The 17720-nt window shown below is 45.5% G+C and overlaps 1 protein-coding gene across 2 annotated transcripts in view; it reads left to right on the top strand.

Moving 5' to 3' along the window:
- Positions 1–9647: 9647 nt before the first annotated feature.
- Kank1 (KN motif and ankyrin repeat domains 1) overlaps positions 9648–17720 on the top strand; it is a 183280-nt gene continuing 175207 nt past the window's right edge. For both annotated transcript variants that reach the window (XM_042699354.1, XM_042699352.1), the window contains exon 1: positions 9648–9702. The gene's annotated coding sequence lies outside the window, so the exon portion shown is untranslated. The remainder of the gene's footprint in view (positions 9703–17720) is intronic.

Here is a 17720-nt window from a genome sequence, read left to right as displayed (position 1 = left end):
GAGGGAGAAATGACAGAATAGTGGTCATTGGCATTAACTGTCAATAAAGGCTTCTCTGTGCTTCCAGATCCATCTCTGTGAAATGACACAGCTGCCAGGTGTCCCTGTTTAGATTCATGAGGGTTTCATGAAAAATGCTGGCCATAGCACTTGGCATATAGAAAGTACTAACTACTTGCTGAAAAGCATAATACTTTGAAGGATTTGACACTGTGGAAAAATCTATTTTGAGGTATGTTTATAATGTACATTTTGTAGTGAAAACATACTTTGTGTGTTTGTGTCTCTGAGCTTTATTGCTCAAGGATAACACTCTACCACTTAAGCCACAGCTTCACCTCTGGCATTTTAGGGTAAATTGGAGAGAAGAGACTTCTGCTCAGGCTGGCTTTGACCTCAGATCTCAGCTCTTAAGTAGCTAGGAGTGCAGGCTTGAAAATATACTCAAACTTTTTTTGTGTATGCTGGTCCTGGGGCCTGAACTCAAGGCCTGGGCATTGTCCCTGTACTCTTTTTGCTCAAGGCTAGAACTCGACCACTTGAACCACAGTTCCACTTCCAACTTCTCTGATACTTAATTGGAGATAAAAAGTTTCACAGCCAGACACTGGTGACTCAGACCTGTAATCCTACCTACTCAGGAGGCTGAGATCTGAGGATCTTGGTTCAAAGCCAGCCTGGGCAGGAAAGTCCGTGAGACTCTTGTCTCCAATTAACCACCAGAAAACCAGAAGTGGCTCTGTGGCTTAAGTGGTAGAACACTTGCCTTGAGCTGAAGAGCTCAGGGACAGCAGGGATTTTGAACAGGCTTTGAACTGTGATCCTCAGATTTTAGCCTCGTAAGCAACTAGGATTGCAGGCGTGAGCCACCAGTGCCTGACTTTGTACAAAAACCATATTGAATCCTGGTAAGCAGCCTCCAAGCTGCTCCCCAGTGACCCTGTTTCTGAGTGTTCACACCTTCTTGTAGTGTCTCCTCACATTATGCCACGGTTGGTCTGTGTGACCATAGCATATGACAGAGGTGATAGTGTTATAAAAGACACTGCAGCTACCATTCCCTTGGCTTCCATTTTCTCTCTTGGGTTCTCTTGGCACTTGGAAAGCCAGCTGTGAGCCCTTAGCAGCCTCATGGAGAGGCTCCTATGCAGAGGAGAGACTTGGTGAGACTTTTGTTAACATTTATGGGAGTCCAAGCTTTTTCTGGAGGTAGATCTACCAGCCCTGCCCAAACTGGCAGATGATAGAAGCTTCCACTGACTTTTCCACCGCAGTCTCATGAGAAACCTTGAGTCAGGAACATTTTAGCTAAGCAGTTAAGATTCTCAACCCTGAGGATTCTGTGAGATGACAGGTGTTTTCCAGAGCTGCTAAGTTCTGGGATCATTTGTTTTTGCACTAATAGATTATGTGCATGTCTAATTAACTTTGGAATATGAAGAGTGTACCGGACCTAAATCTAGTTCTATAACTTTTTTTTTCTTCTGCTCTTGACACGCCTGGGGTCTGAATTTAGGGCCTTGTGCTTGGTAGGCAGGAACTCTACATGCCCAGGCCAACTTTTGATTTATATTTTGGTGGTACTGGAGTTTGAACTCAGGGCCACATACTTTATATATCTGAACCACCCCTCCTTTTTTTGCTGATTATGTTTGAAATAGGCTCTTGCTTCCTGCCAGGGGATATGTCTGGATCATGATTCACCTGTTTTAGGTTTTTCATCCTTGCTGGGATGAAAGGTTCAAGCCTTTGTGTCCAGCTTCTCTTAGCTAAGATGAAGTCTTACAGATTTTTCTGCTAAGATTGTGGCCTGAAACTGCATTCCTCCCACTCTTAGCCTACCAAGTAGCTGGGATTATAGGTATGAGCCACCAGCACCTGACTCTTACTTTTAATATTTAAAGATCATTGTTACCATGCTTGGTAGTTTCAAGCATTCTTTTTTTCTTTTTCTTTTTTCCCCCTGAACTCAGGGTCCGGCTACTCTTCCTGAGCTTTTATGCTCAAGGCTAGAGCTCTACCATTTTGAGCCACAGCCCTACTTTGGGCTTTTTCTGAGTAGTTAATTGGAGATAAGAGCCTCACAGACTTTCCTGCCTGGGCTGGCTTTGAACTGTGATCCTCAGATCTCAGCCTCCTGAATAGGTAGGATTACAGGCGTGACTCACTGGTGCCTGACTGAGCATTCATTTTTATATGATTGTTATAAGTATATACACTGTACTTTTTATCTGATTTTTTTCCATTATAATTATTTCATATATACCAATGGAATATGTTCAGATTGGACCTTGAATGCCCCCCCTAGCCTCATGTTTTGATAGTTTGGTCTCCAATTCACAGAGCTCTCGGGAGAGGGAGGTGATAGAAACTGTTGGTGTGGGGCCTAGTTGTAAGAAGTAGGTAGGCCAATGGAAGATGTGTTCTTGAAGGGGACACTGATAAACTACTCTCTCCCTGCTTACCGGCCACCGTGAGGTGAGCAGCTTTATTCCACTACGTTCCCCAGCTTTATTCCACTTCGTTCCCCACCATGATGCTCTGCCTCACCCCTGCCTCAAGGCCACGTGATCATCGACTGAAATTTTGGAAACTATGAGCTAAAATAAATCGTTCCTCCTTTAAGCTGATATTCTCAGGTATTTTGTCACAATGATGGAAAGCTCATCAACACAAAGTGCAAGATTCTTAGCCTTTGTATGGGTTGTGTACTGTGCTGCCCAATTGCTCTACAACACACCCCATCTCACATTTCCTATGGTAGGGCATTTGAATTAGTTCCAGGTCTTGAAAATAATTGTCACAATAAATTTTTTTAATGAATTAACAAAAACAACAACAAAAATACCTGTTGGGCAACGGTGGCTCATATCTGTATACTTAGCAACTCAGGAGACTGAGACTTGAGAATTGTGGTTCAAAGCCAGCCTAATCTCCAAATAACCACCAGAAAACAGGACGTGACATTGAGGTTCACAGTGGTAGAGTGCTAGCCTTGAGCAAAAAAGCTCAGGGACAGTGCCCAGGCCCTGAGTTCAAGCCCCATGACTGACCCCGAAAACCCTAAACTCTGCAGATTAGCAGAGTTTAGAGTTAGAACCATGTACTGAGAGTTAACAAGATTAAGTCCTTTAGATACATCAAACCCAGACAGTTCAGAGGAGCATGTCCTCGTAATACTCACAGACTATGAACAAATATTGGACATGTGCCAAGATTAGATAAGTGAATGACCTTTTGGATGACCTAAGGCAGCCAGTGGAAGGCACTGGGTGAATTTATTTGTTTAGATAATAATAGTCCTCTGGGACTCTGTGTTTCCTAGAGTAATACTTGAGTGGCTGTAGACAATAAAACCTTGGGGGAATCCTATGCATAACTGCCTTGTCTTTGAGTGTCAACACACTCAGATACTCTGAACTGAAGTCATTGTCCCCAGCAGTGAGTTCCTGCTCCCTCCCCTTTCACCATTCTCTTCCCCACCTCAGCCTGTGCTAGTCAGTCTCCCAGTGTATCTGTAAGGAAAAAAAAAGATGACAACCCTTCTGTGTTGAAATTCAGTACTATGTTATACATACCAGGCCTCCATTGAGTGCAGCATTCATGAAAAAGGCCTTATGCAACCAGATTCTAAGAGCCGAGATCTGTCTTCCTTCTGGCTTTCTCAGCTTCATTGGTTCTGGTTCTCTACCTTTAGCTTTGCCCAGATGAGGTACTGAGGACCAGTAGATAAGGATGCCATTATTCACACTTAATAAATATTCTCATGGGGCGCTGGTGGCTCATGGCTGTAATCCTAGCTACTCAGGAGGCTGAGATCTGTGGATCACAGTTTGAAGCCATCCAGGGCAGGTAAGTCTGTGAGATCCTTCATTTCCAATTAGCCACTAGAAAACTAGAAGTGAAGCTGTGGGTCAAAGTGGTAGAGCTCTAGCCTTGAGCTAAAAAAGATCAGGGGCAGAACCCAGGCCCTGATTTCAAGCCCCATGACTGACCAAAATAATATTTTTTTTCTCAGCTGCCAGACACTGATGGCTCACATCTGTAATGCTAGTGACTCAGGAGGTTGAGCTCTGAGGCTCTTGGGTCAAAACCATCTGGGCAGAAAAGTCCATGATACTTATTTCCCATTAATCATCTGAAAACTGGAAGTGGCACTATGGCTCAAAGTGGTAGAGCACTAGCCTTGAGCAAAAGAGCTCAGGGACAGTGCCCAGACCTTGAGTTCAAGCCCTAGGGCCTCAAAAAAATTTTTTTTAATACATGCATATATATATATATATGTGTATATTCAGCTGAAGCAAGCTACATGAAATACACCACCAAGGGCATTACACATGACTAATTCTATAACTTCATTTCAGGTCCATGGCTATATAAATCAGTTGATCTAGATATGTCCTTGCCTTGAGACTAGGGGAGGTGGGGGGGTGGGGAGGGTGGAGTGGAGGGGGAGGGTGGTTACTCTGCACAGTAACAAGTAGCATTGACATTAGCATTCCTTATTAGGTTTCAGCTGCAATCATCCTCACAGGAATGTGGCAGCCTTGTGCTCCCCTCCATGATTCCAAGTCCCATGGAAGACTTGTTTGCTCCATCATTCTGCTTCCCTCAGAGAACCTTCAACTAAAGGTTTGTTTGATGGAGAGGCTTTGGGCTCAAAAGAGGCCGCCATTGTTTGGAAGCTACTGGGTCAGAGAATGGAGCTGTGAGGTCTTGATCAAAACAGATCACTGGGTTGGGGTTTCCTTGCCAAGAGAGAGGAGACTGCAGGGACAGTGACTCTGTTCAATGTGGGAGCCCTGACATAATTAAAAACAAACAGAAAACCAGAACAACCACCACCGAATGCACACCCTGTCCCCGTGAAAGTGATCTGGGCAGAGACCTGGCTGTGCTCTCCACTGGAATCCTGCCTCTGCCATTGAGTACCACGGCTTCCCGCGGATGCCAAAGCCTCCCTGAACCCCCATCATCTTCATCCTCAGACTGGTGCTAATAATCGTGACTACCTACCCCCTAGGAGAAGTAAATTGATTCAGGAAAAGCTCATAGTACAGTGTTTGTGGTACATAAAAGCAAGTGTAAGCAATTACTAAAATTACATGATTGTTTTAATGATAACTACACTATACCATTTAGACCAAACTCTGTGTGTGTGTGTGTATACAGAGAGTAGGCTCTCAAAAATATTTGATAAATAAATAATATTCCAAGTAAAGCAGGCCTGCTTGTATACCTAATCCCTTCATTTAGGATCCTGGTGTAGAGTATCATACATCTTTTGAATGCTCTATAAATATTTTATAACAGCCACAATGATATAATGATTCTAATTATGAATAAGAGAACTCTTAGCACGAGGGTTTGAACTCAAGGCCTAGGTGTTGTCCTTGAGCTTCTTTTGCTCAAGGTTAGAGCTCTACCACTAGAATCACAGATCCAAATATGGATTATTTTTTTTTTTTTGGTGGGGGGTAAATTATTGGAGATAGGAGTACCATGGATTTTCCTGTCCAGGCTGGCTTTGACCTATGATCCTCAGATCTCAATCTCCTGATTAACTAGGCTTACAGGCATGAGCCACTGGTGCCCAGCTAGCAAAATATTATTTTTTTTTTAATCTGTATGTAGCCTGGGACCAGTGGCTCTTAGTTACTCAAGAGCCTGAGATATGAGGATCACAGTTCAAAGCTGGCCAGGAAAGTCCCTGAGACTCTTATCTCCAATTAACACCGGGAAACCAGAAGTAGCACTGTAGTAGAGTGCTAGCCTTGAGCAAGTAAGCTCAGTGACAGCACCCAGGCCCTGAGTTCAAAAAATCTGCATGTAAGTGGACTGACAGAGCAAACCCTGTGTTGTTTAAGGTTCTACTGTACTTTCTGATTTTAGCTCTTACAAAATAGGAAAAGTGAAAATGGATAGTTCCAAGGGGTCCAATTGAACATCTGGTATTCTGTTTATGGGAAATGGAAAAGACTATCATACCCAACTATGCAACAAGAGAGGCCAAGACAACAAACTACCTTCTACCCTCTTATAAAACAACCTTCCTTCAAAGCTCTATAGAAAGTGAGACAGCCAAAACGTACTTACTGGTAGACTGTTCAGACATCTTGTGTCAATAAAAATTGAGAAATAGAAAACAACCTAGTTCCTGCAGACTTCAACAGAATGCTTCCAAATGGAGTTGGAGCAACATTGGCAGATATACATAAAATCCTAGACCACTGTTAGCAACAAGTTCATTCTTCACAAAACAGTTGATCACAGCTTATGACTTTAGGATCCCCAAAGTCCCATATTCAATCTATGTCTGGGATCCATCTGCTCAAATGACTCAACAAATGGCCAAATGTCTCAACAAGATGTCTGAAGCCCATCTTCAATGTCAATTTCACAAGTACCTCTGTCTCCCCCCTAAATCAGATAGGATCATATCAAAATACTCAGGACCAACAAGAAATTTTACTTAGAGAAAAAATAGTATGGAATAGACCACCTTATACTTAGAAACTAAACTATTGGCTACATTTTATAGCTAAGGATATGTGCTTAAAAAAAAAAAAGTGTGTTTATAAGGACCAGAAGTTCAAGTGGACTGGCTCAATTAGTCACCAAAATTATCAGTTCTTTTATAAAACTCAGTTTGGGAAATCTGTTCCTAGTAACCCGACTGATAATGTGGTTCATCATTCTCAGATATAGGTATTAACACATACATACATACATACAGAACTTGCTTGATATGATGAGAACTTATCTCACTATGGAGATGTCTTTATGTAAACACAAGGGCTTCTATATTGACATGTTTGATGATATTTTGCATGTTTTGCTTCAAAGAAGTGTTTCCCTTAGTAAACTATTTTTTTAAAAATGTTGCTGTTAGCTGGGAAGGTGGCTCAGTGGTAGAGCGCTTGCCTTGCATGCATGAGGTCTTGGGTTCGATTCCTTAGCACCACATAAGCAGAAAAAAAAGCCGGAAGTGGGCGCTGGGGCTCAAGTGGTAGAGTGCTGGCCTTGAGCTGAAGAGCTGAGGGACAGCGCCCAGGCCCAGAGGGGGGAAAAATGTTGCTGTTGTCACTGCCCACCAGTATACTTCATCAATAAATGGTATAATTGAGGAGAGAGGAGTGCAAAGTACTAATATACAATATGGGCTGGTTTCTATGACTAAGTAAAAGAAGCCAGGACAAAAGCTGCATATTGTTACACTTCTATTTATATCAAATGTACAGAGCAGGCAAATCCATAGAGACGGGATGTGAATAGTTGAGTAGTTGTCAGGAGGTGGGGTGGAGAGTGGTTCTGACTGCTAATGGGTATAGGTTTTCTTACTGGGATGATGATCTGGCCCTGGGATGTGTTAATGGCTTTGAATATATATATATATATATATATATATTTGAATATATATAAATAATCACTGAATTTGCACTTTAAATGATATAGTGTGTAAATTGTCTCTTAGTTGTTTGTTTTTTTTGGTTGGTAGTGGTGGTCGTGAGACTTGAACTCTGGGCCTGGGTGCTGTCCCTCAGCTTTTCAGCTCAAGGCGATCACTCTACCACTGGAGCCACAGCACCACTTCTGTTTTCATGGTGGTTCACTGGAGATCAGAGTCTCGAGGGCTTTCCTGCCTGGGCTGGCTTTGAACTGTGAACCTCAGATCTCAGCCTCCTGCGTGAACCACCAGTGCCCAGCTTGTCTCTTAGCTGTTTTTTTTTTAAAGTGACTACATCTAAAAATTTAAAGCCAGCATGAACTCTAAATTCGCTAGTTTTTTAAAATATATATTTTAAATAGGCTTGCCTCCTTTTGAGCCCTACAAAAATGTAGGGCTGAAAATTCTGGCGTAAGGACACTTTGTGTGTGGAGGAGGGAGGGCAGGTTCTGGGTCTTCACTCTCTCTAAGCTTTTGTGCTCAAGGCTGGTGCTCTGCCACAGTAGAGCCACAGTTCCACTTCCAGCTTTTTGGTGGCTAACTGGAGGTAAGAGTCTCATGGACGTTCCTGCCAGGGCTGGCTTCAGCCTGCAATCTTCAGACCTCCGTCTCCTGAGTAGCTAGCATTACAGGACTGAGTCACTAATACTTGCTTGGCGGCCACTATTTTTTTTTTTTTAGTGCAGGAAAATTCCAGACCGTTTGATTCTCCACGTCTCACAATGGGAATTAATTTCCCTTTCCCTAGAATCGTGGATTTTAGACAACAGCTGCTGGATCCAAATGCCCTCTTATACAGATGACCAAACCCACGCCCAGAGGGGAGTTTGCAAATTGGCTGAGGACTGGGATTTCTCGCCAGACTTACTTTGGGCTGCCCTTTGCTTATCTTAGCAGTCAGGGTCCATCAGCTTCAGGAATTCGCAGGTGTGCTTCCCGGAGAATTGCAAAGGAGGAGTGATTCACAGCCCCTTCTCCCCAGGGGTGAGCATTTCCCTTCCTGACTTCGTGGTGGTTCTTCCCTTAACCACACTTACAAAAAGACGCGCGCGTGTGTGTGTGTGTGTGTGTGTGTGTGTGTGTGTGTGTGTGTGTGTGTGTGATCCTCTGATGCACTTGGCTGGGCGGGAGGGCTCTGAGAACCCTGCCCCCCTACGAGGAGCAATGATCGGAGTTCTGGCATATCTGTCCTGGATTTTATAAACTCTCCAGTCCTGGTTGATCGAAGCCAATCCCAATTTCAAAACCTCAGCCCTGCGGTCTTTACACCTCTCGATCCACGGCGGCAGGGCAGACTCCAGCGTTCGGAGCTGGAGCCACTTCCCAGTTGCATCCGAGACTCTCCAGCGCGAGTCCCTGGGACACGTGCACCCTCTGCGCACCAGGACTCTGTCTGCGAAGGATCGGGACCTGTGGCCCAGCAGGACGGAACAAACCACGGACGGCTGGGTGTCCCCGGAGTCGGGGGGCTTGGGGACGCCCCGATGCTGGTCCTGCAGACAGCGGCTCGGGGTCTCCCTCCCGCAGGAGGCAGGAAGCTTCAGTAGCCCGGAGGGCCTGGCAGGGCCGGTCTTGGGCGTGTTAGCTGTGCCACCGCGTGCGCCCAGCTCCCTTCCCGGTGTGAGATGATAACCCAAACGTTGGGGATGGGTTTCACTCTCGGGAGGGGTACGGGGTTGGGTAGCGAGTACGTGCAAGCCGGGGGGGGGGTGGCCCAAGGCGCCGAGCACCGAGAGGTGTGCAAAAGTGCCAGGCACCGCGCAGGCGCACTGAGGCAGGCTCGCCCGCCCGTCTGCTTTGCCAGTACAAAGACCAGACTTTCTCCAGGTCCGATCCACGCTTCCCGCTCGCTCAGCTGCGATCCGGGAGCAGCTACGGTCGTCTCCCACTCGGGGTCTCCCCTGGCTGCTTCTCCATCCTTCGCCGAGGCTGCTGGGTAAGTCCCGGGCAGCCACGAGATTCAGGGGTTTAATTCCGGCGCTGCCCCGGGCGGCAGGCTCCGCCCCCTCAATACGGCCCCGCCCCTCCAAGGCTCCGCTCCATGTGACCACGCCCCTCCTGGTGGCCCCGCCCCTCCTGGTGGCCCCGCCCCTCCATATGGTTAGCTCCCGAGGTCTCTCCGCCCCTCCAGGTGGCCCCGCCCCTTGGTGTGGCTCCGCCCCCGGCTCGCCCCGCCCCCTCCGGATCGGGGAGCCGCGGCCGAGGAGCCTGGGAGCTTCCAGCCCCGCGCGGCAGGTTGGGATCAGCGGCTGGAGGTGAGTGACGCCTGGGGCTGCGCTGCACCCCTTTCCTTGGCAGGTGAGGCCCGGGGCGCGCAAGCTCTCACCCTGGCCCCGCGCCGGCCCCCGCAGCCAGCCGGCAAACTTGGCGCGCACGGGGGGCGGGGGCGCTCCGGGACGGTGGCCCCGGGCCGTCCCGGGGGCTCCCTCCCGCGGGACGGGGTCACCCCGCGGTCAGAGAGGGGGCCCCAGACGTGGCCTCGCCGGGGTGGCAGCCCCCTCGTTTGGCGATGCGGGGAGCGGGTCTGTCTCGGAGCAAGCGCAGTGCCCAGACTCCGGGCAGCGCGCGGGAGGGCGCGGGCGCCTCCTGACCCCGCACCGGCGCGATCGCCGCACCCCCGGGGCCCCGGAGCCGGGCTGGGGCGCAGCACCCTTTCCGGGGACCTCTCTCGGTGGAGGTCGGTGGTCGGCTCCGCGAGGGGGCCGCGGCGGTGGCTCGGGATGACTCTAGCCGCCGTCCTGGAGCGGCAGGTGGCCGGCCCCGGCCGGGTCTCCGGGAGCCGCGACTACGAGATGGCTCCGGCCCGGGTGGCCCGGGCCGGCGGTGGGGGAGGGGCGTGGCCGCTGGCGGCGCTCGGGGTCTTTGGGGACCCCCCCCTCCCCGACACCTGGCTGGGTTTGGGCGTCCTTGTGCGGACTGGATCCCTGGACGGCCCCAGTTCTGGTCACTTGGGCAGACAAGGCGGGGAGCTCTGCGCTCCCTCCCGGCCGCCCGCCCGCTTGACTGATTGGCTTGCTGCCCCCTCCCCCTCCCCTGGTTTCCCCAGGAACTTTCCGAGGCAACTTTCTCCTGGTGGATCCTGCCGGTTAGGAAGAGCTGAGCTGAACCGGTGGAAGCTTTGGTCTTGTGAACGCTAGCCACCGTGAATGGCGTGCCCCCCCCCCGCCCCCTTCCCCGCATCACTGGCCTTCTGCACATCGTGCCCACCCAGAATCGTATTCATTAATGAATTATCCTGTAGGACCCAGATTCTCAAAGACGAGCCAGAAAGTTAATCATCCCTGGCCCCAACTTCATCCTCCTTCCCCACCCCCCACCCCATTTTTTTGAGCTGAGTGGAAATCAGGACTTCTTCCTTGCTTATTTTTAGTTTGATAAGTTCATGCAATTTGACTTTTAGATGGCCCTCGTTTGTTTAATCTCCTTGTCTCTGCTTACATGCAAGTCTCAGCTAAAGTGTTGGACACGTCGCCGTTTTATTTAAAAATTGGAGATGTAATAATAAACATACAGACTGCCCTCTTAAAGTGCACGATTCAGTCCAAAGTTAGAGAATCATCACATCTAATTCATCATACTTTGATTACTCCCCTCCACCCCAAAGAAAGCAACCTCACCACCTTCACGAATCCATTCCCCCTTTCTGCTTCCCTGATTTTAAAGTAGCTACTTGGGAGAGAGACCGAAGGAGTAGAGATGATTACTTTTGGTCTTTTTACTGTTTATGGTTTGGAGAAAGATGGTGAATCCAGTTCTGTGGGGGAGATGAAAAAGTCCAAAGGTGGATTAGAAGCTCCCCGCGGCAGGATAATTTCTCCCTTAAAGATAACACAAATTGGAATTACTTGAGAGGCTGAGGAAAAGGGGGATAGGAAGCTCAGCAGTTGGGGGAAGGAATTCCAGAGATCTTTCCTCTACCAGACACTGGGCTAGATACATTGCACCTGTCATCCTAGCAACAATGGGAAAAGTGCAGAACAGGTTGTAGTTCCTTCATAAAGTGAGACCCTAGCTCAAAATAGCTAACACAAAAAGGGGCTTCAGCAGAAAGGCTTAAATCATGGAACACCAGCTGAGCAAGCTTCAAGGCCTGGAGTTCAAGTCCAAACACCACAAAAACAACACAAGATACCCCACCATAACAATGACACACACAAAATTAGAACTGCATTTTATTCCCCAGGGGCTGGGTGGTGGTGGGGGGGGGGGAAATGCATCTGTAAACAGGTGGGCTTTTCTCCTCTCTCCTTTGGCATGATCCCATGGCTTCCAGCATAATTAGACAAACTTCAACCATCTGCCCTTAAAAGTAGTTTGTTTGTTTGTGTTTTTAAAGAAGTATTGACACATTTCAGGCCAGGTTCATTTAATGAGTATCAGCATCTGTTCACAGATAGTCCCAGGTTTTGATGATGCTCATTCCTTAACTTACTCACCTGGGAGGTAGAGGAGGGAAAGGTTTGGGTGGAGGGAATACAAGGAATTGGGGAGGATGAATGCTTGTGGGACTTAGGCTGTTTGCTAACTGTAAGAACAGATTTAAAAGCAGTTACAAGGGAAGACAGTTGGCCTGGCTTTTGTTGGGTTATTGGTCTATGGTTTTAAAATCAGTTTTAGTGAGCAGAATTGAGGCTTTCCAAATTACACATCCATTACCGCATTTCTCATGCACCCCCATTCATTTAAAGCTGTTGAAGTGGTTTCAAGCATTACAGGAAATTTTATGCCTGTTGCATAGGCAACTTGGTTGCTGTCACCTCCTTTTTTTAAGTACATCTCAAAACTTGAAATCTACCAAATGTATGAGTACACAACATGACAATTTGTCACAAAGTAAACCTAAACCTGTATACAGATCAAGAAACATTCAGCATTGCAGAAAACCCCCTTAACTTGCTTTGTAATCACTGCCATCTGCTCATAACCCCTTTGCCAGCCAGAGATAAGTTTCACATGTTTTCATACTGTATCTACCTGGAGTCACATGTTATATAATTTTGTATCTGGTTTCTTTTTTTTGGGGGGGGGGTCTGGTCGTGGGTCCTGGACACTATCCTTCAGCTCTTCAGCTCAAGGCTAGTACTCAACCACTTGAGCCACAGTGCCAATTCCGGCTTTTCTTTTTTCTTATTTTTGCTTATGTGGTACTGAGGAATCGAACCCAGGGCCTCATGCATGCAAGGCAAGCGCTCTACCACTGAGCCACGTTCCCAGCCCCATGTATCTGGTTTCTTTAAGGCATGTTTATGACTCTTATTTTGGCTGATTGTGGCTACAGTTCAGTCATTTTCATGACCATGTATCATTCCATTACGTGATTATACCAAAGTCTATCCATTCTAGGGTTAAAAAACATGCGAATAGTTTGCAAATTTTGTCTGTAGCAAATAGGACTTTGAGTATGCATGCACAAATATATGTCCACTGTTGTATTTGCCATCTACTTAGGAGTGGATGTTGCATTCTGATATTTAGGTTAGAAGATGATGTAAAAGTAGGTTTCCTGCTGGGTGCAGGCGGCTCATGCCTGTAATCCTAGTTACTCAGGAGGCTGAGATCTGGGGATCACAGTGCAAAGCCAGCTCCTGCAGAAAGGTCCCCGTGAGACTCTTATCTCCAAGTAACCACTCAAAAAACTCGAAGTGGCGCTGTGGCTCAAAGTGGTAGAGCACTGACAGCCTCAACCAAAGAGCTCAGCAACAGTGCTTAGTTCTGGAGTTCAAGCCCCACTACTCACAAAAGAAAAAAGCCAGGCTTTTTAGGTCATCCTTTCTATTACAGAGTGCTGAGTTCTATCCTGGCCTTCTAAAACTGCCAAGGCAGGTCTGCAGTCATGATTCTGTGCTGTTCATGGAACTCACAAGTCTCGAGTTGCTGTTGTCTCTGAACACTGTATCTTAATGTGGCTTCAGTCTCCACTGCAGAACCCTTGTGGGCTTTTCATGTGACAGTAATGAAATGGTCATTGGAAAAATGTTATTTTTGGAATTAGTTTCTCTCTATTGCTGTGGAAATAATCTTTGTGCATAAACACGCTTCACTCTTATTTGAATATCACATAGTCTAGGGCTTCTCCTTTTTTTTTTTTTTAAATGGACCTAGATATTTATTGTTACACTGTTGCCTGCAAACCTGAGTTATCTTTGAGTCTAGTGTAACTTGTTTAATATGTCTTCAGGTTGCCAACAGCAACCTAAATTGCATTTCTGAAAATAATCATAAGGATGACCTTCAGATCTCCTTTATAATTATAAAAGCATAAAATGAACTTTTGTTGCCCTCCCTCCTTTTTTATTTTTTTATTATTTTTTTAAATAAGTTTTTTATTGTGAAAATACGGTACAGAGGAGGGGTTACAGTTACATGAGCAAGGTAATGAGTACATTTCTTATCAAGCATTGTTGCCTCTTCCTTTGTTTTTCCCCTACCATCCCTTCCCTCCCATCTCCACAACTACACAACTGTGTACAGCATAGCGTATTGTACATCTCATTGTTGCTGTAGGTCAACCTGTGTCCTTATTCTTTTCTTTTCTTTTTGTCAGTTGTGGGGCTTGAACACAGGGCCTGGGCACTGTCCCTGAGCCTCTTTGTGCTCAAGGCTAGAGCTCTACCACTTGAGCTATAGCACCACTTCCAGTTTTTGAGTAGTTAATTGGAGATAAGAGTCTCTTAGGGACTTTTCTGCCTGGGTAGGTTTCAAACCTTGATCTTCCTATCTCAGCCTCAGGAGTAGCTAGGATTACAGGAAGGAGCCTTGGGTTGTCTTTGTTCAAAGAACTTCTCTGATGATAGAGAATATTATTTTTTGTAGGAATGAGGCAGTTTCTATTTTTATTTAAATTCTTATCTTATTTAAAATATCTACAATTCTAGAATTTTAGATCTAGTAGAGATTGTGTATAATGTGGGCAGAGAGCATTAGATTTGCAGCAGATTAAACTTGTAGTTTAATTTGGTTCTGGGATGGACAGGGTGGTACTTCTAGTTAGCTATTTTATCAATGGAGGAGAACTTAGGAGGAAGCTAGAGGAGAAAGCTTCTTGGAAATCTTCAGAAGTCTAGTTCCTTGTGGTGGTCTTGTTTTTTGTTTTTTTGCTTTTGTTTTGTTTTTTGTTTTTGTTTTAATAGCTGCTGAGCATCTCAAGCTACTGATGAAAGATGAAGCAGTGACATGCACTTTGGAATTATATCAGCATTGACATGAAAATCTTTCATCAGTATCATTTAATTTTGGCTTTCTTTTCTAAGTAGGAGTATATAATGCAAAATGCAAGGAGAACATTCCTGGCCTTTTCTGAAACTCACAGCAAAACAACTGGCAGGAGAAATTACCAAGAGAAGGCAGAAATAGAGGGATTGAATCATAGTACTAGAAACAACTCCAGACAATCTTCTGAACTTTATTTCTAGACTTAGTAACTATTTGGGATACTTCCAGTATATTACAGGAAAGTAGGATATAATAGAGTTTTTGGGTTTTTTTTTTTTTTGGTTGGTCATGAGGCTTGAACTCTGGGCCTGGGCGTTATGTTATCCCTCAGCTCTTCAATTCAAGGCAAGCTCTCTATTACTTGAGCCACAGTGCCACTTCTGGTTTTCTAGTGGTTAATTGGAAGATAAGTATCTCATGGTCTCTCCTGCCCGGGCTGGCTTTGAACAGTGATCCTCAGATCTCAGCCTCCCCAGTAGCTAGGATTACAGGCATGAGCCACCAGCGCCTAGCAATAGAGTTTTTGGAAGTGAATATCCTCATTACCCATTAGCAGAGAAAAACATTTTAATACATAGTAATTAATGTAGTTCACAGATAAAATAGGAGAAGTAATACATTTGTATTGCTAGGATTGGCTCACCATGTATTATATTCAGTGATCTGACAGACTAAAAGTAAGCGTTTTCTTGTGTTCTGTTCTTACCAGTAACTTGTTGTACTATTCAGAGAATGGCTCTTCATCTCTCTAGAGTGACAATTTCCAGAATTACCAAAAAAATGTAATATATTCTGGCACTGGCTCAAAGTGGCTGGCCTGAATTTAGCAAGCTGATATAGACATCAGTAGTGGTCACTTGTGTTTGAAACAATAGCGGGCTCATGTCTGTGTGATTAGTGTTGTTAGCATTTTCTGACATGTTGGAAACCAGTGTTTTTTCCTCGGTGTTATTTAGATCTTTGCTGAATAGTCTGCTAATCTCTACATTAATCATCATGGATTTTAATAATAAAAACAATAGTAATTCAAATAAACTTTGACATATATATATATGTAATAATAAACTTGACTTCTCTGATTTCTAGACCAATTTGTTTTCTTTTCTTTTTTGTCAATTGTAGGCTTGAATGCAGGGCCTGGGCACTGTCTCTGAGCCTCTTTGTATTTAATATATGGTAGGGACTATTATAGGAGTTTTATGTATATTAAGAAATATACAGGAAGTATTAAGAAGTATAAATGCTGTGGTTATCTCCATTTATAGATGAGGAAAATGTGACAAAGCTATGGGTTAACTGAGGGAGAGGTAGTTTCTAACTACCCAATGTTACTTCAGACCTCACAAGTTAAGGGTATGGTTTTCAACAAGATTACTTTCACTACAGACACCAAACATAAGCTCTAGGAGATACCACAATCTACTTGGGTTCCATAATTTACTAGGGCTACTCATGGAGTTTAGGCAAGCCATTTATTTACCATTATAGTTTTATTATAAAGGACACAGATTAGGAATAGCCAAAAGACTTAGAGATCTGGGAGAGTCCTGAATGTGGCACTTCTGTGTCTTCTTGTGGAATCAGATCACATAGTCCTCCTAGCACATCACTGTATTTGTCACTCAGAAAACTCAACTAAACTTTGGTTTTGCTTTCTTAAAGTTTTACTTTTATCTTTCTGGTGACTAGCCCCCTTCCTGATCCTCCCTCCTTTTTTAAAACAATGCCATGAAGTTTTTCTTTTTCTTTTTTTTTTTTGGGTCCGGTCGTGGGGCCTGAACTCTGGGCCTGGGCGCTATCCCTCAGTTCTTCAGCTCAAGGCTAGCGCTCTACCACTTAAGCCACAACGCCACTTCCGGCTTTTTTCCTTTTGCTTATGTGGTGCTGAGGAATCGAACCCAGGGCCTCAGGCATGCAAGGCAAGCGCTCTACCACTGAGCCACCTTCCCAGCCCTGAAGTTTTTCTTATAATACTCTTGACAAAGTTACTAAGCTCAGAGCTTTAGGGAATAAAAGAAGGATCATACGATTAAGTTTTTATTGTTGCTGTTCAGAAATTATGTATAAAATTTAAAATACCACTGAGGCAAAATTTTTCTCGACAAAAGAAAAGAGTTTAGCTTATTCAGTAAAGATTGTACTTGAGTTCTGCATCGTAAGTGTTTTTTGTTTCTTTGTTCTTTCTGTGTGGATGTTCAAGGGCCTTCTAGCTACTCAGGAAGCTGAGATCTGATGATCTCATGATCTGATGATCACCAAAATGCCAGAAACAGAATTGGGGCTCAAGTGGTAGAGTGCTAGCCTTAAGTGAAAAAAAAACTTAAGGACTCTGTCCAGGCCCTGAGTTCTGGGCCCAGGACTGGTGCACGCGCACGCGCACGCGCACACACACACACACATACACACATACATACAAAGTAGCTTCTCAGAAAAGTATGAACTTGGGTTGAGCTTTGGGGAGTCTTTAGAAATTGGCTGGGGAGCATCTTTCTCAGGGGAGAGATGAGCAATGCCTGGTGGAGTCCCATTTGGCCTCTGGACAGTGGGAATGATGACTCCCTTGCTTTCTCCTTCTGGAAGCTAGTAACTAGTTTAAAAGCAGGAGAAGCTCTTGCAGTGTTGGAAAGCTGCTTTGCCTCTGCAAGTTGGCATTACAGGTCTGATTGCAAACACTTGGCAGGGGTTAGGAGGCAGAGAGCTGCTGCTTAGCCTGGCTGTGGCTCTTCACCTCCTCCTCCTCCTTCCTGGTAGGTGAAATTCAATGAAAATGTCCCTAACAGCAAGGCTGCTGCATGAGCCTTCATTTAGAATAAGCCAGTGTCCGTTAGCTGTAGTGACATGCAAGGCTCGCTCTGGTGGGGGTTTTCCAAGAGTAGACCCTGAGAGATCTTAGCAGGGAGCAAATAGGAAGATAATAAGTGGGGTTGGAGGCGTGGCTTAGTTGGTAGAGAGCTAGCCAATGAGCAAAAGCAACAGGTGTTCAGTTCAAGTCCTGATCTCAGACTCTCCCCCAACCCCTCAAGATAATACCACCAGGTGGGTAGCCATCTAAATGACTCAT

Source organism: Dipodomys spectabilis, unplaced genomic scaffold (genome assembly GCF_019054845.1).
Source record: "Dipodomys spectabilis isolate Male_0828 unplaced genomic scaffold, ASM1905484v1 ptg000241l, whole genome shotgun sequence".
NCBI classification, from domain to species: domain Eukaryota; kingdom Metazoa; phylum Chordata; class Mammalia; order Rodentia; family Heteromyidae; genus Dipodomys; species Dipodomys spectabilis.
Note: the sequence above shows the minus strand (reverse complement) of the source record. Positions and strands in the feature narration are given on the sequence as shown.